Source organism: Eleutherodactylus coqui, chromosome 4, assembly GCF_035609145.1.
Source record: "Eleutherodactylus coqui strain aEleCoq1 chromosome 4, aEleCoq1.hap1, whole genome shotgun sequence".
Taxonomy (NCBI): Eukaryota; Metazoa; Chordata; class Amphibia; order Anura; family Eleutherodactylidae; genus Eleutherodactylus; species Eleutherodactylus coqui.
This window is the reverse complement of record NC_089840.1, coordinates 279,642,278-279,666,058: the sequence shown is the minus strand read 5'-3', so window position 1 is coordinate 279,666,058 and position 23,781 is coordinate 279,642,278. Positions and strand designations below refer to the sequence as shown.

Sequence of the window (23,781 nt, the reverse complement as noted above, 5' to 3'; positions counted from 1 at the left end):
CAGCCTGGAGATGCTGCCGTATAGGGTTGTGGAAACGGAGTCCTTCAAAAGTATGATGGCGGCGGCGGCCCCGCGCTACTCAGTTCCCAGTCGCCACTACTTTTCCCGATGTGCCGTCCCAGCCCTGCACGACCACGTCTCCCGCAACATTGTACGCGCCCTCACCAACGTGGTTACTGCCAAGGTCCACTTAACAACGGACACGTGGACAAGCACAGGCGGGCAGGGCCACTATATCTCCCTGACGGCACATTGGGTGAATTTAGTGGAGGCTGGGACAGAGTCAGAGCCTGGGACCGCTCACGTCCTACCCACCCCCAGAATTGCGGGCCACAGCTCGGTGCTGGTATCTGCGGCGGTGTATGCTTCCTCCACTAAACCACCCTCCTCCTCCTCCGCAACCTCTGTCTCGCAATCAAGATGTGTCAGCAGCAGCACGTCACCAGCAGTCGGTGTCGCGCAGCGTGGCAGCACAGCGGTGGGCAAGCGTCAGCAGGCCGTGCTGAAACTACTCAGCTTAGGAGATAAGAGGCACACGGCCCACGAACTGCTGCAGGGTCTGACAGAGCAGACCGACCGCTGGCTTGCGCCGCTGAGCCTCCAACCGGGCATGGTCGTGTGTGACAACGGCCGTAACCTGGTGGCGGCTCTGCAGCTCGGCAGCCTCACGCACGTGCCATGCCTGGCCCACGTCTTTAATTTGGTGGTTCAGCGCTTTCTGAAAAGCTACCCTCGATTGTCAGACCTGCTCGGAAAGGTGCGCCGGCTCTGCGCACATTTCCGCAAGTCCCACACGGACGCTGCCACCCTGCGCACCCTGCAACATCAGTTTAATCTGCCAGTGCACCGACTGCTATGCGACGTGCCCACACGGTGGAACTCTACGCTCCACATGGTGGCCAGGCTCTATGAGCAGCGTAGAGCTATAGTGGAATACCAACTCCAACATGGGCGGCGCAGTGGGAGTCAGCCTCCTCAATTATTTTCAGAAGAGTGCGCCTGGTTGGCAGACATCTGCCAGGTCCTTGGAAACTTTGAGGAGTCTACCCAGGTGGTGAGTGGCGATGCTGCAATCATTAGCATCACCATTCCTCTGCTATGCCTCTTGAGAAGTTCCCTGCAAAGCATAAAGGAAGACGCTTTGCACTCGGAAACAGAGCCGGGGGAAGACAGTATGTCGCTGGATAGTCAAAGCACCCTCCTGTCTATATCTCAGCGCAGTGAGGAGGAGGAGGAGGAGGAGGAAGATGAGGAGGAGGGAGAAGACACAGCTTGGCCCACTGGTGAGGGTAGACATGCTGCTGGGCTGTCATCCTTTCAGCGTGTATGGCCTGAGGAGGAGGAGGAGGAGGATCCTGAAAGTGATCTTCCTAGTGAGGACAGCCATGTGTTGCGTACAGGTACCCTGGCACACATGGCTGACTTCATGTTAGGATGCCTTTCTCGTGACCCTCGTGTTACACGCATTCTAGCCACTACGGATTACTGGGTGTACACACTGCTCGACCCACGGTATAAGGAGAACCTTTCCACTCTCATACCCAAAGAGGAAAGGGGTTCGAGAGTGTTGCTATACCACAGGACCCTGGCGGACAAACTGATGGTAAAATTCCCATACGACAGCGGTAGTGGCCGAAGGCGCAGTTCCGAGGGCCAGGTAGCAGGGGAGGCGCAGAGATCAGGCAGGATGTACAGCACAGGCAGGCCAACACTCTTTAAGGCCCTTGACAGCTTTATGGCTGCCCAGCAAGACTGTGTCACCGCTCCCCAGTCACGGCTGAGTCGGCGGGAGCACTGTAAAAGGATGGTGAGGGAGTACGTAGCCGATCGCACGACTGTTCTCTGTGACACCTCTGCCCCCTACAACTACTGGGTGTCGAAGCTGGACACGTGGCCTGAACTCGCGCTGTATGCCCTGGAGGTGCTTGCTTGTCCTGCGGCTAGCGTCTTGTCAGAGAGGGTGTTTAGTGCGGCTGGGGGAATCATCACAGATAAGCGTACCCGCCTGTCAACCGACAGTGCCGACAGGCTAACACTCATCAAGATGAACAAAGCCTGGATTTCCCCAGACTTCTCTTCTCCACCAGCGGACAGCAGCGATACCTAAGCAATACGTAGGCTGCACCCGCGGATGGAAGCATCGTTCTGTATCCCCATCAAAAACGGGGACCTTTTCGCTTCATCAATCTGTGTATAATATTCCTGCTCCTCCTCCTGAAACCTCACATAATCACGCCGAACGGGCAATTTTTCTTAGGCCCACAAGGCTCAGTCATATAATTTTTCTAAACAATTTTTATACGTTTCAATGCTCATTAAAGCGTTGAAACTTTCACCTCCAACAATTTTTATTTTAACTGGGCTGCCTCCAGGCCTAGTTACCAATTAAGCCACATTAACCAAAGCGATTAATGGGTTTCACCTGCCATCTTGGTTGGGCATGGCCAATTTTTCTGATGTACATTAGTACAGTTGATACAGCAATTTTTGTGGGCCCTCGCCTACAGTGTAATCAAATGAATTTTTAGTCCACCTGCATTACAGCTGACGTTACATCAGCTGCGCTGGGCACTGCAATGGGATATATTTATGTACCGCCGGTGGCTTCCTGGCAGCCACCCATGCTGTGGGTCCACAGGGAGTTGTAAATGCATCTGTTTCCACTTCTAAAGAACCCCAGTCTGACTGGGGCATGCAGTGTGGGCCGAAGCCCACCTGCATTAAGCACGACATTACTACCTCAGCTGTGTTGGGCAATGCAATGGGATATTTCTATGTACCGCCGGTGGCTTCCTGGCACCCACCCATGCTGTCGGTCCACAGGGAGTTGTAAATGCATCTGTTTCCACTTCTAAAGAACCCCAGTCTGACTGGGGCATGCAGTGTGGGCCGAAGCCCACCTGCATTAAGCACGACATTACTACCTCAACTGTGATGGGCACTGCAATGGGATACATTTTTGTACAGCTGGTGGGTTCCAGGGAGCCACCCATGCTGTGGGTGCACACGGAATTCACATTGCGGAGTTGTACCTGCCTGTGACTATTTATAAAAAACCGCGGTCTGAGTGGGGCGTGCAGACACCTTGACAGAATGAATAGTGTGTGGCACATAGGTTCCCTATTGCTATGCCCACGTGTGCAGCTCCAGATGGAGGTGGCACAGGATTGGATTTCTCATTGCTTCTGTACAGCATTGTGGGCTATCGTCCCGCCCCTTTTAAAGAGGGTCGCTGCCTAGCCGTGCCAACCCTCTGCAGTGTGTGCCTGCTTTTCCTGTGGCAGACGCCCTTATAAATGGACATGAGGGTGGCGTGGCATGAGGGCAGCTGAAGGCTGGGCAGGGACAGTTTGGTGTGCGCTGTGGACACTGGGTCGTGGGGGGGGGGGGGAATTGGCAGCATGTAACCCAGGAGAAGTGGCAGCGGAGTGTCATGCAGGCAGTGATTGTGCTTTGTTGGAGGTAGTGTGGTGCGGTATGCTTTGCTAATGAGGGCTTTTCAGAAGTAAAAATTGTTGGGAGGGGGGGGGGCCCACTCTTTCCGCTATTGTGGCTTAATAGTGGGACCTGGGAACTTGAGATGCAGCCCAACATGTAGCCCCTCGCCTGCCCTATCCGTTGCTGTGTCGTTCCCATCACTTTCTTGAATTGCCCCGATTTTCACAAATGAAAACCTTAGCGAGCATCGGCGATATACAAAAATGCTCGGGTCGCCCATTGACTTCAATGGGGTTCGTTACTCGAAACGAACCCTCGAGCATCGCGAAAAATTCGTCTCGAGTAACGAGCACCCGAGCATTTTGGTGCTCGCTCATCTCTACTAATCAATCAAGATTTTATAAGACATTTTATGGTTTATTATTATAAAATTATATCATGAAATTATATTATACATCCTATTACTTATTTAATATATTATCTATTTTTAATGAGCACTTAAAATAATACAACAGAAATACAAACATCTTAAAATAGTCACTGATAAAGATGTGAAGGTTTTATGGTCCTTGAAAGTGTGTTGGGAAATCCCCAGGTCAGTGTTATCTGTGCTATAGGTTTCTCAAACTTCCCATTTATGCATGAATCCTCATGAACAATTTAACCTTTTGCTGAAAGTGTCAAAAGATCACTGACTTTTAATGTTGAACTTTTTTTTCTGCTATCAATAAATAAAGAAAATGGCAGCTTAGTTATTTTCAAATTCAAACCATTAAAACAGTTTTTCCGTACGTTGTGTTTTTTCATAGTTAACAAGATTTGATTTCCAAGTAAAATATTCCCAAAATTCAGAAAATCAAAAAGGTTTCTCCCCTGTGTGACTTCTCTGATGTCTAAGAAGATCTGATTTAGGTGTAAATATTTCCCACATTCAGGACAATAATGCTGGGTTCCCACAGGTCGGTTTTACCGTGGAAATCTTTCGGTTTTGCCGCCGCGAAAAACTGTGAGATTTCGCAGGATAAGCCCCAGCTTCAAATTGACATGCTGCATCCCAGAGATCAGCACCATAGTGCCGACTTTGCCTGGGAAATTCCACGGCAAATCCACCCTGTGTAAAACCCAGCTTTATAGTTTCTCCCCTGTGTGATTTCTTTGATGTTTAACGAGATTTTCTTTGCACTTAAAATATTTTCCACATTCAGAACATAAATATGAATTCTCTTCTGTGTGAATTCTCTGATGTGCCACAAGACTTGATGTTTGGATAAAACCTTTCCCACATTCTGAACATGAATATTGCTTTTCCCCTGTGTGAATTCTCTTATGCTTCATAAGATATGATTTGTGGTTAAAGCATTTCCCACATTCTGAACACAAATATGGCTTTTCACCTGTGTGAATTCTCTGATGTAGCACAAGACTTGATTTTTGGTTAAACCATTTCCCACATTCTGAACATAAATATGGTTTCTCCCCTGTGTGAATTCTCTTATGATTCACAAGACTTGTTTTTTGGTTAAAGGATTTCCCACATTCTGAACAAGAATATGGCTTCTCGCCTGTGTGAATTCTCTGATGTTCCACAAGACTTGATTTATCTTTAAACCATTTCCCACATTCTGAACATGAATATTGATTTTCCCCTGTGTGAGTTCTCTTATGCTTCATAAGATTTGATTTATGGTTAAAACATTTCCCCACATTCTGAATATTGCTTTTCCCCTGTGTGAATTCTCTTATGCTTCATAAGATATGATTTTCGGTTAAAACATTTCCCACATTCTGAACACAAATATGGCTTTTCACCCGTGTGAATTCTCTGATGTATCACAAGACTTGATTTTTGGTTAAAGGAGATGTCCCATGAAAGCAAGTGGGTCTATACACTTCTGTATGGCCATAATAATGCACTTTGTAATGTACATTGTGCATTAATTATGAGCCATACAGAAGTTATAAAAAGTTTTATACTTACCTGCTCCGTTGCTGGCGTCCTCGTCTCCATGGAGCCGACTAATTTTTGGCCTCCGATGGCCAAATTAGCCGCGCTTGCGCAGTCCGGGTCTTCTGCAGTCTTCTATGGGGCTCCGTGTAGCTCCGTGTAGCTCCGCCCCGTCACGTGCCGATTCCAGCCAATCAGGAGGCTGGAATCGGCAGTGGACCGCACAGAAGAGCTGCGGTCCACGGAGGAAGAGGCCATCTTCAGCGGTGAGTAGAGAAGTCACCGGAGCGCGGGGATTAAGGTAAGCGCTCCGGTGAGCTTTCTTTACCTCCCTGCATCGGGGTTGTCTCGCGCCGAACGGGGGGGGGGTTGAAAAAAAAAAAAACCCGTTTCGGCGCGGGACAACCCCTTTAAAGGATTTCCCACATTCTGAACAAGAATATGGCTTCTCGCCTGTGTGAATTCTCTTATGATTCACAAGACTTGTTTTTTGGTTAAAGGATTTCCCACATTCTGAACAAGAATATGGCTTCCCGCCTGTGTGAATTCTCTGATGTTCCACAAGACTTGATTTATCTTTAAACCATTTCCCACATTCTGAACATGAATATTGCTTTTCCCCTGTGTGAATTCTCTTATGCTTCATAAAATATGATTTGTGGTTAAAGCATTTCCCACATTCTGAACACAAATATGGCTTCTCACCTGTGTGAATTCTCTGATGTTCCACAAGATATGATTTATCTCTAAAAGATTTCCCACATTCTGAACATGAATATTGTTTCACCCCTGTGTGAATTATCTGATGTTTAACAAGATCTGATTTATGGTAAAAACATTTCCCACATTCTGAACATGAATATGACCTCTCCCTTGTATGAATTCTGTGACGTTCAACATCTTTTCTGTAAGTATTATTTTGTTTAACATTCTGCAATGAATCCGCAGATGGAACCTGTTTAGAAGGATCCGTCAATAGATCTTTGCTGTCAAGTGCGAAGGGTATAATTGGCACAATGGCAGGCTCTTCATATGTATCTTGTATGATATCATGATTTTCCATTTTATAATCTGTTGATATTAAATGTCCCTCTGAGCTCCTGGTGTCGTCATCTGCCAAGAACAAAATGGATTTTAATATTTTTCAATATAACATTTAAATTCTACTGATAGCTAGTTTATGACATTTGTATAAGAAAAAACTGTTCATACAAATTGTAAGGCATGTATCAAAATTCAAACATTAAAAAGGGTTTTCCCATTCACAGGAGCCACAATAATTCAAGGAGCACCTAATCTACTGACAAACATCCTAAAAGACCAATGATTTTTAGCGAATAAACTTACTTTTTAAAATTTTTCATCTCTCCATTGAAGCTCAGTATTTACGTGCTGAGTAGAGATGAGCGGGATGAAAATTTTGCGATGCTTGAGGGTTCGTTTCGAGTAACGAACCCCATTGAAGTCAATGGGCGACCCGAGCATTTTTGTATATCGCCGATGCTCGCTAAGGTTTCCATTTGTGAAAATCTGGGCAATTTAAGAAAGTGATGGGAACGACACAGCAACGGATAGGGCAGGCGAGGGGCTACATGTTGGGCTGCATCTCAAGTTCACAGGTCCCACTATTAAGCCACAATAGCGGCAAGAGTGGGCCCCCCCCCCCAACAATTTTTACTTCTGAAAAGCCCTCATTAGCAATGCATACCTCAGCTAAGCACCACACTACCTCCAAAAAAGCACAATCACTGCCTGCATGACACTCCGCTGCCACTTCTCCTGGGTTACATGCTGCCCAACCCCCCCCCCCCCGCACGACCCAGTGTCCACAGCACACACCAAAGTGTCCCTGCGCAGCCTTCAGCTGCCGTCATGCCACACCACCCTCATGTCTATTTATAAATGCATCTGCCATGAGGAGAAACTGCAGGCACACACTGCAGAGGGTTGGCACGGCTAGGCAGCGACCCTCTTAAAAAGGGGCGGGGCGATAGCCCACAATGCTGTACAGAAGCAATGAGAAATCCAATCCAGTGCCACCTCCATCTGGAGCTGCACACGTGGGCATAGCAACGGGGAACCTATGTGCCACATACTATTCATTCTGTCAAGGTGTCTGCATGCCGCAGTCAGACCGCGGTTTTTTATGTACTAGTCACAGGCAGGTACAACTCTGCAATGGGAATTCCGTGTGCACCCACAGCATGGGTGGCTCCCTGGAACCCACCGGCTGTACATAAATGTATCCCATTGCAGTGCCCTGGACAGCAGAGCTAACTTCAGATTAAATGCAGGTGGGCTTCGGCCCACACTGCATGCCCCAACCTGACCGGGGTTTTTAATTCATAGACACAGGCAGGTACAACTCCCTATTGTGAAGTCCCTGTGGACCCACAGCATGGGTAGGTGCCAGGAAGCCACCGGCGGTACATAAATATATCCCACTGCAGTGCCCAGCACAGCTGAGGTAATGTCATGTTTAATGCAGGTGGGCTTCGGCCTACACTGTATGCCCCAGTCAGACTGGGGTTCTTTAGAAGTGGACACATGCAGTTACAACTCTGTGTGGACCGACAGCATGGGTGGGTGCCAGGAAGCCACCGGCGGTACATAAATATATCCCATTGCATTGCCCATCACAGCTGATGTAACGTCAGCTGTAATGCAGGTGGGCAAAAAATTAATTGGATTACACTGTAGGCGAGGGCCCAAAAAAATTGGTGTACCAACAGTACTAATGTACCTCAGAAAAATTGCCCATGCCCAACCAAGAGGGCAGGTGAAACCCATTAATCGCTTTGGTTAATGTGGCTTAATTTGTAACTAGGACTAGAGGCAGCCCAGTTAAAATAAAAATTGGTTCAGGTGCAAGTTTTAACGCTTTAATGAGCATTGAAACGTATAAAAATTGTTTACAAAAATTATATGACTGAGCCTTGTGGGCCTAAGAAAAATTGCCCGTTCGGCGTGATTACATCAGGTTTCAGGAGGAGGAGCAGGAGGAGGAGGATGAATAGAATACACAGATTGATGAAGCTAAAAGGTCCCCGTTTTTGATGGTGATAGAGAACGATGCTTCCATCCGTGGGTGCAGCCTACGTATTGCTTAGGTATCGCTGCTGTCCGCTGGTGGAGAAGAGAAGTCTGGGGAAATCCAGGCTTTGTTCATCTTGATGAGTGTAAGCCTGTCGGCACTGTCGGTTGACAGGCGGGTACGCTTATCCGTGATGATTCCCCCAGCCGCACTAAACACCCTCTCTGACAAGACGCAAGCCGCAGGACAAGCAAGCACCTCCAGGGCATACAGCGCGAGTTCAGGCCACGTGTCCAGCTTCGACACCCAGTAGTTGTAGGGGGCAGAGGCGTCACGGAGGACGGTCGTGCGATCGGCTACGTACTCCCTCACCATCCTTTTACAGTGCTCCCGCCGACTCAGCCTTGACTGGGGAGCGGTGACACAGTCTTGCTGGGGAGCCAGAAAGCTGTCAAAGGCCTTGGAGAGTGTTCCCCTGCCTGTACTGTACATGCTGCCTGATCTCCGCGCCTCCCCTGCTACCTGGCCCTCGGAACTGCGTCTTCTGCCACTAGCGCTGTCGGATGGGAATTTTACCATCAGCTTGTCCGCCAGGGTCCTGTGGTATAGCATCACTCTCGAACCCCTTTCCTCTTCGGGTATGAGAGTGCAAAGGTTCTCCTTGTACCGTGGGTCGAGCTGTGTGTACACCCAGTAATCCGTAGTGGCCAGAATGCGTGTAATGCGAGGGTCACGAGAAAGGCATCCTAACATGAAGTCAGCCATGTGTGCCAGGGTACCTGTACGCAACACATGGCTGTCCTCACTAGGAAGATCACTTTCAGGATCCTCCTCCTACTGCTCCTCCTCCTCCTCCTCCTCAGGCCATACACGCTGAAAGGATGACAGGCAAGCAGCATGGGTACCCTCAGCAGTGGGCCAAGCTGTCTCTTCCCCCTCCTCCTCATGCTCCTCCACCTCCTCCTCCTCAACGCGCTGAGATATAGACAGGAGGGTGATCTGACTATCCAGCGACATACTGTCTTCCCCCGCCTCCGTTTCCGAGCGCAAAGCGTCTGCCTTTATGCTTTGCAGGAAACTTCTCAAGAGGCATAGCAGAGGAATGGTGACGCTACTGATTGCAGCATCCCTGCTCACCATCTGGGTAGATTCCTCAAAGTTTCCAAGAACCTGGCAGATGTCTGCCAACCAGGCCCACTCTTCTGTAAAGAATTGAGGAAGCCGACTCCCACTGCGCCGCCCATGTTGGAGTTGGTATTCCACTATAGCTCTACGCTGCTCATAGAGCCTGGCCACCATGTGGAGCGTAGAGTTCCACCGTGTGGGCACGTCGCACAGCAGTCGGTGCACTGGCAGATTAAACCGATGTTGCAGGGTGCGCAGGGTGGCAGCGTCCGTGTGGGACTTGCGGAAATGTGCGCAGAGCCGGCGCACCTTTCCGAGCAGGTCTGACAAGCGTGGGTAGCTTTTCAGAAAGCGCTGAACCACCAAATTAAAGACGTGGGCCAGGCATGGCACGTGCGTGAGGCTGCCGAGCTGCAGAGCCGCCACCAGGTTACGTCCGTTGTCACACACGACCATGCCCGGTTGGAGGCTCAGCGGTGCAAGCCAGCGGTCGATCTGCTCTGTCAGACCCTGCAGCAGTTTGTGGGCCGTGGGCCTCTTATCTCCTAAGCTGAGTAGTTTCAGCACGGCCTGCTGACGCTTGCCCACTGCTGTGCTGCCACGCCGCGCGACACCGACTGCTGGTGACGTGCTGCTGCTGACACATCTTGATTGCGAGACAGGGGTTGCGTAGGTGGAGGAGGGTGGTTTAGTGGAGAAAGCATACACCGCCGCAGATACCAGCACCGAGCTGGGGTCCGCAATTCTGGGGGTGGGTAGGACGTGAGCGGTCCCAGGCTCTGACTCTGTCCCAGCCTCCACTAAATTCACCCAATGTGCCGTCAGGGAGATATAGTGGCCCTGCCCGCCTGTGCTTGTCCATGTGTCCGTTGTTAAGTGGACCTTGGCAGTAACCGCGTTGGTGAGGGCGCGTACAATGTTGCGGGAGATGTGGTCGTGCAGGGCTGGGACGGCACATCGGGAAAAGTAGTGGCCGCCATCATACCTTTGAAAGCCTCCGTTTCCACAACCCTATACAGCAGCATCTCCAGGCTGATAAATTTGGCTATGTGCACGTTTAACGCTTGAGCGTGCGGGTGCGTGGCGGCGTACTTGCGCTTGTGCTCCAACACTTGCGCTAGCGACGGCTGGACGGTGCGCTGAGAGACATTGCTGGATGGGGCCGAGGACAGCGGAGGTGAGAGTGTGGGTGCAGGCCAGGAGACGGTAGTGCCTGTGTCCTGAGAGAGGGGTTGGATCTCAGTGGCAGGTTGGGGCACAGGGGGAGAGGCAGCGGTGCAAACCGGAGGCGGCGAACGGCCTTCGTCCCACCTTGTGGGGTGCTTGGCCATCATATGTCTGCGCATGCTGGTGGTGGTGAGGCTGGTGGTGGTGGCTCCCCGGCTGATCTTGGCACGACAAAGGTTGCACACCACTGTTCGTCGGTCATCTGCACTCTCAGTGAAAAACTGCCAGACCTTTGAGCACCTCGGCCTTTGCAGGGTGGCATGGCGCGAGGGGGCACTTTGGGAAACAGTTGGTGGATTATTCGGTCTGGCCCTGCCTCTACCCCTGGCCACCGCACTGCCTCTTCCAACCTGCCCTGCTGCTGCCCTTGCCTCCCCCTCTGAAGACCTGTCCTCAGTAGGCGTAGCAAACGAGCTGGGGTCAGTCACCTCATCGTCCTGCTGCTCTTCCTCCGAATCCTCTGTGCGCTCCTCCCTTGGACTTACTCCAATTACTACTACCTGAATGATAGACAACTGTGTTTCATCGTCATCGTCCTCCTCACCCACTGAAAGCTCTTGAGACAGTTGCCGGAAGTCCCCAGCCTCATCCCCCGGACCCCGGGAACTTTCCAAAGGTTGGGCATCAGTCACGACAAACTCCTCCAGTGGAAGAGGATTCGGAACCATTGCTGCCCATTCTGGGCAGGGGCCCGAGAACAGTTCCTGGGAGTCTGCCTACTCCTCAGAATGTGTCATTGTAATGGAGTGAGGAGGCTGGGAGGAAGGAGGAGCAGCAGCCAGAGGATTCAGAGTTGCAGCAGTGGACGGCGCAGAACTCTGGGTGGTCGGTAGATTGCTGGATGCACTTTCTGCCATCCACGACAGGACCTGCTCATACTGCTCATTTTCTAATAAAGGTTTACCGCGTGGACCCATTAATTGTGAGATGAATGTGGGGACGCCAGAAACGTGCCTCTCTCCTCATCCCGCAGCAGTCGGCTGCGATACACCTGGATCAGGAGCTCGGCCTGTGCCCACACCCTGACTTGGGCCTCCGCGTCCTCGCCCGCGTCCACGTCCACATCCACATCCTCTAGGCCTACCCCTACCCCTCAGCATGGTGTATTACCAGTATGAGCAGAAAATAGAGATGGAGGGGAGCTGCTACCGTTAAAAATTTCCTTCTTTATTGAATAAAATAAAGCATACAGCTCACAAGTGCACGCTGAACGCGTTTCGGCAAAAGCCTTGGTCAACAGCTATGAGGTATGGAGTACATAAGACATTTATAGACCAAATACAAATTAAATACAAAGTATATAAATTTACCAGAGTAGAAGTCAGTGTTTTTTCCCTCTCCTGACTTCTACTCTGGTAAATTTATATACTTTGTAATTGCTTTACTATTATGCGGAAATAGCTTGTGCAACTATATATCTGGAAAAAGAGAGAAGAATGGGAGAGGAAAAGAAAAGAAAAATATTTATTTTTTCAAATTTTTTTTTTATAAAAATTTTTTTTTTCTTTTTCATATTCTTTACCTATTTATCGCTATGTAAATGTATTTAAGAATTGTTTTTCAGATATCCATATGCATACTTGTTTCTCTATCTGTCTGTTTTGAATCCTCTTGCCACAAATCTCTGTATGCTGGTTGTAACATGTGATGTAATTAGCTCTTGAACACACCCTCTATACCATCCCTCAACCATTTCCCCCCCTGACAAGCTAACATACACAGGTATCTCTCCTTTGATTTTAATTTGTATTTGGTCTATAAATGTCTTATGTACTCCATACCTCATAGCTGTTGACAAAGGCTTTTGCCGAAACGCGTTCAGCGTGCACTTGTGAGCTGTATGCTTTATTTTATTCAATAAAGAAGGAAATTTTTAACGGTAGCAGCTCCCCTCCATCTCTATTTTCTGCTCATATGGAATCTGGCCGTTTGCCGTCGGCTACTTGAAGATGGAGCTCCTGTTGGATCCCAGATCTTCCTGCAACATTGAAAGTTACTGCTGGTGAGGTGAGCCCACATCTTTCTTTTTTGGTGTATTACCAGTAGTGCAGAAACAGAACGCTGTAATTAAATGTGCCGCTTATTGGCCTGTGGTTGGAGGCTGACTTCGCTTACGGAACGCACAGCAGAGCCAGGAAAGAATTTTGCGCAAGCCTGGTGTAACACTTAGCTGGCTGCGTATTAATTAGGACTACTACCCCCAGCAGAGATGCAGTACACTGAGGACGGTCACAGGCAGCCCAAATAGAATGCTTTTTCCCAAATTTTTGTGGAAAAGCCCACTGCCTATATAGACAGTATATCTCTTTCACTGTCCCTACCTCACCACTACTGGCCCTGGACTATGTAAAATTACTGCAGACTGTTTCCCTCTGGACAGGATGACAGCGGTGATGTGACGGGCAACGCAGAGCCAGGAAAGAATTTTGCGCAAGCCTGCTGTAACACTTACCTGGCTGCGTATTAATTAGGACTACTACCCCCAGCAGACACGCAGTACACTCAGGACGGTCACAGGCAGCCCAAATAGAATGTTTTTTCCAAAATTGTTTTGGAAAAGCCCACTGCCTATATACACAGTATATCTCTTTCACTGTCCCTGCCTCACCACTACTGCCCCTGGACTATGTAAAATTACTGCAGACTGAGGACGCAATGCTCTGCACGGCCGATATACGAAAAAAAAAAAAAAAAGTGCAACACTGCAAAAAGCAGCCTCAACAGTACTGCACACGGTCAGATGTGGCCCTAAGAAGGACTGTTGGGGTTCTTGAAGCCTACAATCACTCCTAACGCTCTCCCTATAGCAGCTCCAGCAAGACAGCACTTTCCCTGAACTATGTCAGAATGCATCTGTGGCGAGCCGCGGGAGGGGCCGATTTATATACTCGGGTGACACCTGATCTCGCCAGCCACTCACTGCAGGGGGGTGGTATAGGGCTTGAACGTCGCAGGGGGAAGTTGTAATGCCTTCCCTGCCTTTCTATTGGCCAGAAAAGCGCACTAACGTCTCAGAGATGAAAGTAACTCGAACATCGCATGGTGCTCGCCTCTAGTAACGAGCATCTCGAATACGCTAATACTCGAACGAGTATCACGCTTGGACGAGTACGTTTGCTCATCTCTAGTGCTGAGTCCTCCAAATAGCAGCTTTATTTTAACCCCTTTTGTTACACACATAAGATATATACATCTCAACTGCACATACCCTGTGGAGTTAGAACATATATAGCCGTCCACTGCCTATCCAGTGGGCTCAGGAAGCGATCCTGATCCATACACAGTGGTTAGCAGAGGTCTTTGACCAGCAGTAATCAGCCAACAACAGCTGTGATCTCTGATCATGGCTGTTCACCCTTTAAATGCCACTATGAGTTCTGACATCGGCATCTTAATGTCCCTTTTTGGGATTTAAATATCATAAAAGCCCCCATGTGACTAGATCAATGAGGTGTCATCTGGGTATCATGGCAGCCAGGGGCTTCTGAGGGATTTCAGTGCTGCCATGATCACTTGCATATTAAAGACATGCCTCCGGCAGGTCTTCAGAAAGAAGATTGTCAAAATCCAGTATGATGCCGAGTATTTATCTAGTTATATCTAGGTTTGGATTTAGGGGGAAAAGACCACCTGCCCATTTTCCCTTTGCTTTTCCCTCTAGGTCGGTAAGATTCTCTTCGGAAGGATGAAGCTTTTCTTGGCAGGTAGTCTGTCGGGAAACCCTTTTTCCCATCATATGAAGCAAAAAAAGTAGAATATCCCACCTTGTCTTCTTGTGCTGCAGTTTTAGTCCCGTAAGCAGGTATACTCACACGCCTTCACATTGCCATCCGGCTAACTTTGGCTTTTTCCCATCACCTGCCTTCTCCAGGATCTTATCTAGGACCGGGCCAAATAGGTATTTACCCTGGAAGAGAATTGCGCACAATCTGTCTTTGGACAACGTGTCTCCCGACCAGGCTCTAAGCCATAACGCTCTTCTAGCGGAGTTTCCTAACCCAGGATTTCTCGCAGCAAATCTCACGGACTAGGCCGAAGTGTTGGCTAGAAAGGCTGTAGACTTCTTACGTAGAGGGATGCGGTCTAGAATTTCTGTTCTGGATGTTTTTTGTTGTAGGTGAGACTTCAACTGGTCAATCCATAGGTACTTGGATCTCACTACTGATGTAGGTGCTATATTGGACTCTATTTTGGTAGCTGACTCCCAAGCTCTTTTAAGGAATCGTTCTATCCATTGGGTCTTTAAGCTGAGAAGCATCCTCAAATGGAAGGGAAGTTTTCCTGACAAGCTTTGCTACCTACACATCTACTTTTGGGATTGAATCCCACAGCACCGTATCCTCTAATGCAAACAGGAGTCTTTCCTTAAACTCACTAGGAATGGATAGGCCCTTTTTGCCATATGCCATTCCTCTGTAATGAGCTTCTTTAGGTTTTCATTCACTGAGAAGCACTTTTTCCGTTGGGATCGGAGACCCCCAAACATTTAATCTTGTATGAATCTAGGTTGAAGAACTTCAATCACCTCCATAGTATAGCTTACCGCTGAAATTAATTTGTCCAAGTCTTGGTTGGAGAAATAATATTTTCTCTCGCTATTATGAGCGCTGAATATTCTGACGAATCATCATCCAAATAGTCCATCTCAGATAGCTCAGGTGTAGAAACTACATAATCCCATGTACAGGCTCTCTTATCCTGCCTGGAGGTTCCTGGCTGAGAATCTGATATCTGTTCGGCACGAACCGCATGAACTTCTTCCCAGACCATAGCACATATACCTTGCAATGAATCCTGCTGCTCGTCCTTCACCATTTTTGCTGTACATTCTGGACAAATAGGCTTTTTCACTATCCTCTAGGCTTTTCATACATAAAGAGCATCTTTTAATCCTTTTCCTATCCCCTTTTGTTTTAAATGCTTCCTCCTAAAAATAGGAGAAGCCACTATACCAACATACTAAAGCCACCACTTTTAGATTTGTCCAAATGGATCACTTACAATTGGCACAATCTCCATCCACGCTGTCCATGTTGTTCTGGAGGTGTTGTGGAGCCTGAATCCCGCAGGGAAACTTATAGGGGTTTGAATTTGGCACCTTAGTACTCGGGGACGCCGCCAGAAGCATGCATCTGACATTGCGCAGAACGCGACGCCACGTCATCATGGGGAGCCAGCCGCCGCTAGATGCTGGAACCTAAGTGTGAGATGCAGGAGCACCTGCCCCGGGCCCCATGGCCTCCTGACTGCTCCTCTTGGTATTCTGGATGGGCCATATCCTGGACTTCCTCGGTGAGTATAATCTCTGCGATCACCCTTTGGCACGGAGATCTCTTTCTGTGTCCATTGGGACAGGAAGAAACACTGAAGATGGATGGTGAGAAGTGGCCTTAAGAACTCTCCTTTTTCCTGTCCCCAGGTGGGGCAACCTCCATGTGTGCTGTCAGGATAGACGCTATGGTAAAACCTGCTATACAATTGTCTACACCTGGAATATGGACCACCAAGAGCATTTGAAGGTGATCTTTAGTCAATGTAAAGATTTTTGTTGCCTCTTCCTTAACCGCCAAGCTGCAGGTCCTGCCTTAATTCATAATGTTATCGGTTTGGACTTGAACGAGGAGACCTGTTAGCTGAGGTTAAAAGTATTGAAATGAGGGGACGTGTCCTAGTGGGCAAGGCAGGAAGACGCACCGGCAGAAGAGCTCCACATACAAGTGGCTAACCTGAGGCCATCCAGCTTCCTTGCCCCTCAGAAGTGCTCCCCGCCGGCACCACAATCCTCCCTGAGCCATCCGGAGCAAATAGAGAGGTCCCTCGGCCTACTCGGTGCACCTTGAAAGTTGCGGCCTAGTCAGCCAGAGAAAACGGGGACTAAATTAGCAGACGGTCCCACGTGGCTGGATCCCACTACTGCAGTGGGCATCCCAAGAGCAGGAAACACCTCACAGTGCAGTGAACTCCTCTCACAAACAGGCCAAAGCCCCGATATTGGCAGCCAGAAGCAGAGGCCAGTCAGCAGAGATAGGCCCTTGTCACTAACCCCCCAGAGACCACAGCAAAGGAAGCCCCCCTTTACGCCATAAGCCCAGGAGACACGCAGGAGAAAGCAGGCTAGAGGCCCGAAAACACCTTACCACCCAAGTCACCTCTTTCCCTAGCTGGGTCTGGGTCAGTGCGGTTCAGGGAAGTGGTGGAACCTCACCCCCTCTCAGATAAAGACACTCGCTCTGATAAATCTCATCCACTTTTTTCACCTTAGCATGCATTGTCCAGATGCTGCTGAAGAACAAGATGCAAATAATGCACAATTAGACCTCCTTGCATCACCACGGGGAACAACATAATTCTACAGAACATCTAAAAATGGTGAATTCCAACAGAAAAATAAGCAAAGAGGTCCTTGATATGCCAAAACCCTCCAAGAACCAAGAAGATTTAGACAAATATCTAAGGAAAAAGTACGCTTCGCCTGCTGCGCAAAAGATTAAAGCTTCACACAACAACTTGTAGTAGCAGAATCTAGAGGGATCAGATATGGAGTGCAAATCAATCAGCTCTGAACAGGTCAAAGATCCAGATCCTAATCCAATCTCACATTCCTTTATAAAACTGATTTTTGCACAGTCACTATCTTCAGTTATGAAAGAACTGGCGGATATAAAATCCGACATGAGCCAAATAGGCCACAGAGTAGAAGCTCTAGAAAATACACAACACACTCTGCTCAAGCACAGCAGTGCCACACAATCAAATTTAATTGCTCAGGAAGAGCACCTGAACCATGCCATGCTTACGTTGGAAGACCAGGAGAACAGGAGCTGATGCAAAAACATCGTGATTCGTGGCCTTTCAGAATTTGTGGCGAACAGGGCACTTCGTGTAGCAGCGCTCTAAGTTTACCAGTCCTTGCTGTGGACAAGAGGGCAGAAACCATCATCATCAAGTGCATTCACAGAGCCTTGAGCTCTAAACCCTCTGCCTTGGAGCCTCCTAGGGATGTCATTTGTGGCCTTTTGAGTTATGTAGATACCTCCGCCATACTTCAAAGAGCGAGAGAGGCTTAGAAAGTCAACTTTGAAGGCACCCAGGGATTGCCCGGGCAACTGAACTAAAGGTTTAGGAAAGAGCTAGGTTGAAATCTCCCTCATACCATCTCCTAAAATATTTAGAGCAGTGAGCACCTACATTGAGGGTGCCTATGACTCAATGAGATCCCAAACAGGGAAAGTGACCCTAAGCTTCATCTGGAAAGCAGGGGTGACTACATATGAGACACCTGCTGCTGCAAGCCCTTAAGCAACCTTATCCTCAGACACTAATCTAAGGATTCAATATAGCACTGTTACTCCTAAGCTGAGACAGACCACCATCTGTCTCAGACATCCAGCTCTCTAAATCTCCTGAGGATCTGCTTATTTGGGAGAGGGAGAGAGAGGGGGAGAGAGGGAGAGAGAGGGAGAGAGAGGGGGAGAGAGGGGGAGAGAGGGGGAGAGAGGGGGAGAGAGGGGGAGAGAGGGGGAGAGAGGGGGAGAGAGGGGGAGAGAGGGGGAGAGAGGGGGAGAGAGGGGGAGAGAGGGGGAGAGAGAGGGAGAGAGGGGGAGAGAGGGGGAGAGAGGGGGAGAGAGGGGGAGAGAGGGGGAGAGAGGGGGAGAGAGGGGGAGAGAGGGGGAGAGAGATTAAATCGAGCTGTATCAGAGAAAGTACACTAATCAAGCCTTATATTAATTCAATCAGAGAGTAAAACATCGATCAATCTAGTACTGCGACATTACAGTCAGTTCTCTCAAATATGTCAGCAAGTAACCTCTATCTGAGCAAACGTGAATTGAGATACACGCCTGGTGTATATCCGCAGCGGGTTGGACTTGCGCGGACATCAATTGGAAGTTACTCTCTCTTGATTTTTTCTTTGTTTTTCTCTTGTCTTGTTCGCTGTGGGGGATCTGCATCCAGCCCCTCTGCTGTAATACCGCTCCACAGCTTTTATGTGTCCAGCCCTGTGTGTGAGTGTTGTTAGCTAATCCTAATAAAGAAATATAATTTTACTAAGTCTAGCCTGGGTAGTGACCCAACTAGAAACAACAATAGGGAGAAGTGCCAAATTAACTGCCTCACAGGAAGGTTTGGCTAGGGATTCCAGTTTTTTGCCACATCTGTCCTAATACTATGAGGCACCCGCCACAGGTAAATTGTTGTTTTTAGATAAATGGGACACTGGGGAGTCCATTAATGGGGAAGATGACTACGTCTTAACTAAGTCTTAAGGAAAAGGGTACATGGCATCCAAAAGCTTTGGTTTGGTGAAGCGTTTGTTAGAAAGATTCCACTCTGGCTAATACATCCTCAAACACTTGCACTATCAGGCTATCGACCAGAATGGAGAACTTAGATGGCTGGAACGTCCACTTTATTAGGTCTGTTAATGCCTGAGAGAGGCAGCGTGTCCATTCCAGTTTCTCAGTCAATGAGGACTAGACGGGAGCAGTGTCTGTAGGCAGTTCTCGATGGCCAGTCTTGAGAGAAGTCAGTTGTGGCACAATGGGTCACACTGTCCACATGGAATGTACTGCAGTGAGAGCACGCACCATTATGTGGCTCTGGTTGTGCCTTGTCTGGAGCCTTCAGCTCTGGAGTCGCAAATGATGCCAAAGGCACAGTAGTCAAAGTAATTTGTATATGACCTACTCTAGGGGGGGAGCTAGCTGCCAGGCAGAACTTAGCTGGTCTGGAGCTGTTCCTGAACTGCTAGATGTGTGAAGATCACGTCAGACGCACCACTGGTCTTAGCAGGCTACAGAGGAATGTACGATCAAATACAGGACGAAGGAAGGTCAGTGAGGGGTGGGCTGTGCGAGGGGAAGTGGGAAACAATAGGAATGCAGAAAGTGGGCACACTGGAGGAGGATAGGCAGAAGGCCCTCCCCCTACTAATGCAATGTGTGATTGGACCCTACAGCAGTGCAGCCCGCACCAACGGTAGTGTGACCACTAGGCCGAAGCCGGTACCTAAATTAGTGGTGGAAGGCCAAGAAAGTGGCATGGTGGTGAATCCCCCAGGAGAAAAGTAAGCACAAGTGTGCACAGCCTCCCACGGGTACCATAAAAATTAGTATCACTACATCATAATGGTCTAGTTTATGACTCTGTCAGAAAAAAACGCAATGGCTAAATTGCACTCCTTCTCCAAGGAATTCGAAAAGTGCATACATGTAGTATCATTGTACTCGTACTGAATGACCCACAGAATAAACACAATGTCCTTTCAGCCGCATTGGAGGATTGGCAAGTGTTTCCCATCGTAAACAATGAGCGAGGTGTTGCGAGGGAATGCCCAGGGATGGGACATGCCATCCAATGTGAAGCACGGGAGAAAACAAATTGTCCCTGTATATGATCCCATTCAAAATAATAAGGTTCATATTCGTGCCTCTCACAAAGCACAAATCTCACACACTTTTCTCGGACGTATGAAAGCGGCCATACTCAATATTAAATACCAGAGAGTCTCAAACTGGAGAAGAACCACATACCCTATCGTGTGATTCAGACCAACACTTAGTCCTTAGTCACAGTATATGCGTATCTCCTGTGGACAACCATTTATAACAAGAACATGACAATGGCGTCACCCCACATCATACAATCACAGATCCGTGGGCGGCCCTTGTACCAGCAATATAGTAAGATACCTGCATACACAAATAATACCGTCTGGCAGGGGATTAATAAGACAACTACAAACATATCAAAAAGTCGTGAGTTTCTTCAGCCAAAGTGTTTTCAGATACGTTAAATAATTTTCAAATAAAAGAATATATAAATTGTAATATCCGATGTGCGGTCTGTATGATCACATGTGATATCTGTAAGTTATCCTATGTGGGATGTACGTGTGCAAAACAGAAAAGCAGAATATTGGAACACTTGCAAGATACTGTGAGGAACATTGGATTAAACCTAAAAGGAAAATCATGTTGTCTCGTTTGTGCTCCTGGGACGTGTGGTTCTGTTGGGTATCCAGAAGTACATGGCTGCTGGTGTGGTTGATTTGGCTGGCTGATGGTGTGGAGTCTCCTACCAGCCAATCACCACCGGTCTGCTCCACATAAATACCAGCCCCTTCTTCATTTATTCATTCCCACTCAGAGCTGGGTGTTATGCATGATGTTAGTCTGAACTGTTTCTCCCACGTTCCCTGAGGATGTTCTGGACACCTGTATTCCCGTCTGCATGTTATGCACGCCCTCTCTTCCTTCCCCTTGGGCAGTTGCGACCTCCAGACATCTGAGGTCATGTGTGTTGTCAGGTGAGTAATGCCGGACACGGTTCCCTTTACCACGGTTCGGTGTTTGACGCTCTTTCTCTGTAGTGTGAGGACACTTTGTACTAGCTTCTGTTATATATCTGTATGCATGAGTTATCCGAGTAGAGTTTCTGTCAGTTTGTTGGTGTATACAGCGACGTGTTCCGTGTCTGTGTAGGTGACCAGACATGAGGTGTGATCCGTTACCGTTTATAGGTGGACGTCCCTTGTCTGTTGGGGCATGTGAACGGTGTCCTGTCTCTTACCATCTAGGGCAAACCAGACCCCTGGGTTTCAGCAGCTCCCTATTGGGATGATCGCCCCACTCGTAGGCAGGACTCCTAGGGGTTCAGTTGTCTTGTTTGAGTAGGGAGTATCTTCACCAAAACATGAACCAATACCTCGTACGTACTTCAGCTATTCCATCTACTTATGCATGTTGGTATTCTAGGTAAATGCTTTGGTGATTGTCACTCATTGTTGGATGTCTGCTCTCAAGTCCCATTTCCAGTACAGTTTGCTATGGTGTTTAGCATGTAAGCATGTTCCCCTATCCCAATCCTTTCCCTCCAGTCCTTGTTTGGGTTGCGTCTATGGAGGTCATTGTTTTCATGGCCTGCACGGATGTATCACGTGTTACATTATTAATTGTATCAGTATGAATACGACTGTTTGATATGTTTTATATACAACAGAAAACTCCGACAACACAGACTCCTCTCTACATGCAGTCTCACCTGGGGGGTCATCTGTAGGAAACTCCACCTTACACAGCTGATCCCCCCTCACATGTGTCTCTGTAGCATCAATAGGGATCAGATCTTCATCCGGATTCACCAGCTGTGAAATAAATATTGTAAAAGTCATCACACAGTTGGAGAAGTCGTGTGGAAGGTTTTATATGGCCAGAAAAGGTCATTAATTAGTATGAGGAGCCGGAATGACATGACAGCAGTAGTGATCTGGGCCAAATAGCTGCAGGTCTCCTGTATAACTCCAACCTGTTGCTTCTTTATTCCAACCAGAAGTCTCCAGAACCAGAAAATAGTGATAAGATGCGGAGATCTAATGTCTGCGGTCGGCTGTAATCCTGCCATCTCCAGCTTTCTCATTACACAAGTATCAATCATATAATAAGACTGAACACAAGACCTTCCCAGCCGTCCTACAGACCAGAGGGGAGATTTCATGAGACCTTCTCTCCATCTACCTGATCATCCTGTGGAAGAAGAGGCTGGGGACATCTCTCTGCTGCTGTTCTCTTACTGGATCTACCTGCAGAAAACACAGACAGCCATTAAATACCTTCTCTACATACAAATAATAAAGACTGCGTGGATTTAGGCCTGTCTATTACCTGGTGATAGGGGGGGCTGGTGGTCCTCCATCATGATGTCCTTGTACTGATCCTTGTGTCCTTCTAAATACTCCCACTCCTCCATGGAGAAATAGACAGTGATGTCCTGACACCTTATAGGAACCTGACAACACAATGATACCGTCATCACCCAGACACGTTATACCGCCATAGCGTTACTGTATAATGTCCCAGCATTCCCAGCAGTGTCACCTCTCGAGTCAGCAGCTCAATCATCTTATTGGTGAGTTCTAGGATCTTCTGCTCATTGATCTCCTCCAGTATCAGGGGGTGAGGTGGAGGCCCTGTGATTGGGCTCAGGGGTCTTCCCCATCCATCAGACACCGGGGCCTGACAGCCATCACTAGAAGTCTTCTTCACTACCGTGTAATCCTGTTTATGGGGAGATACATCCATAAATAACCCTGCAGACATTCCCAGAGTCCTTCATGTCTCTAGTAATGTCCATCTGTTATTAAGCTTTAGTGACCAGCTCATAGTGTTTTTAAGTCCTAGCTAAATGGGCTTTAATCCCCGAGGACATAAAAACATGCCTCCTGCGGGGATTAAAGCCACGTGGGCTATGGATATGATAGCTGCATGCTGTCAGTGCCCAGAGGTAGCTAACAACATGGAGCTGTCATGGGGGGCCGCGGGAAGCTCCTCCCGGCAATGCGATTAGCGCTATCCGTCAGATTGCGCCGATTGCATTAAAGTGAAATAAATTTAAAGATTCAGCTGTCCTCATGGATCGGGTCCATAGGGGAAGCTGAGATTACTCACCCCGGTCCTCCATGTTGTAGTTTGATCAAATTACATTGGCCCATCTACCAACGTCCAGGTGACCTCCTACTGGAACATATGAATGGTATCCTACCTTCCCTGGTTTTATTTGTAGGCTTAGTCCCAAGAGAGGAGCATTCTGAGAGGTAGGAACCCAACTTTCCCAGGCTGACATTTACCACCTGGTATTAGTGTTAGGACCCATCTGAGCTTGGTCACCTGGACGTTGGTAGATGGGCCAATGTAATTTGATCAAACTATATGCCAAGAACCTTGCATTACTTAATGTGGTCAGAGTATTGATTATAGGCACGTAAACCTCTGACAGTAAATTTATTTTGCGTGCTTTTGCCATTTTTGGTTTCTGCTTCTTCTGTATGCGTTTGATCCGTGGTAATGCGCCGATCAATCAAATGCATTGGATTACACAATTGCAGTCACATTAATGGGTCAGAATTACGTAATCCACTCGCAGAAAAAAAAAAAGAACGCAACAGGTTTTATTTTACCACAGATATCCGTGACATAGAGCTCATTGTGATCCATGGTCGTGGATATACCCGCAG

The 23,781-nt window shown here is 48.2% G+C and overlaps 1 pseudogene; it reads right to left on the bottom strand.

The window, feature by feature from the left end:
* The window catches only part of LOC136624527 (zinc finger protein 502-like), a 71,647-nt pseudogene extending 49,005 nt beyond the window's left edge, over positions 1 to 22,642 (bottom strand).
* Between the last annotated feature and the right edge of the window lie 1,139 nt (positions 22,643 to 23,781).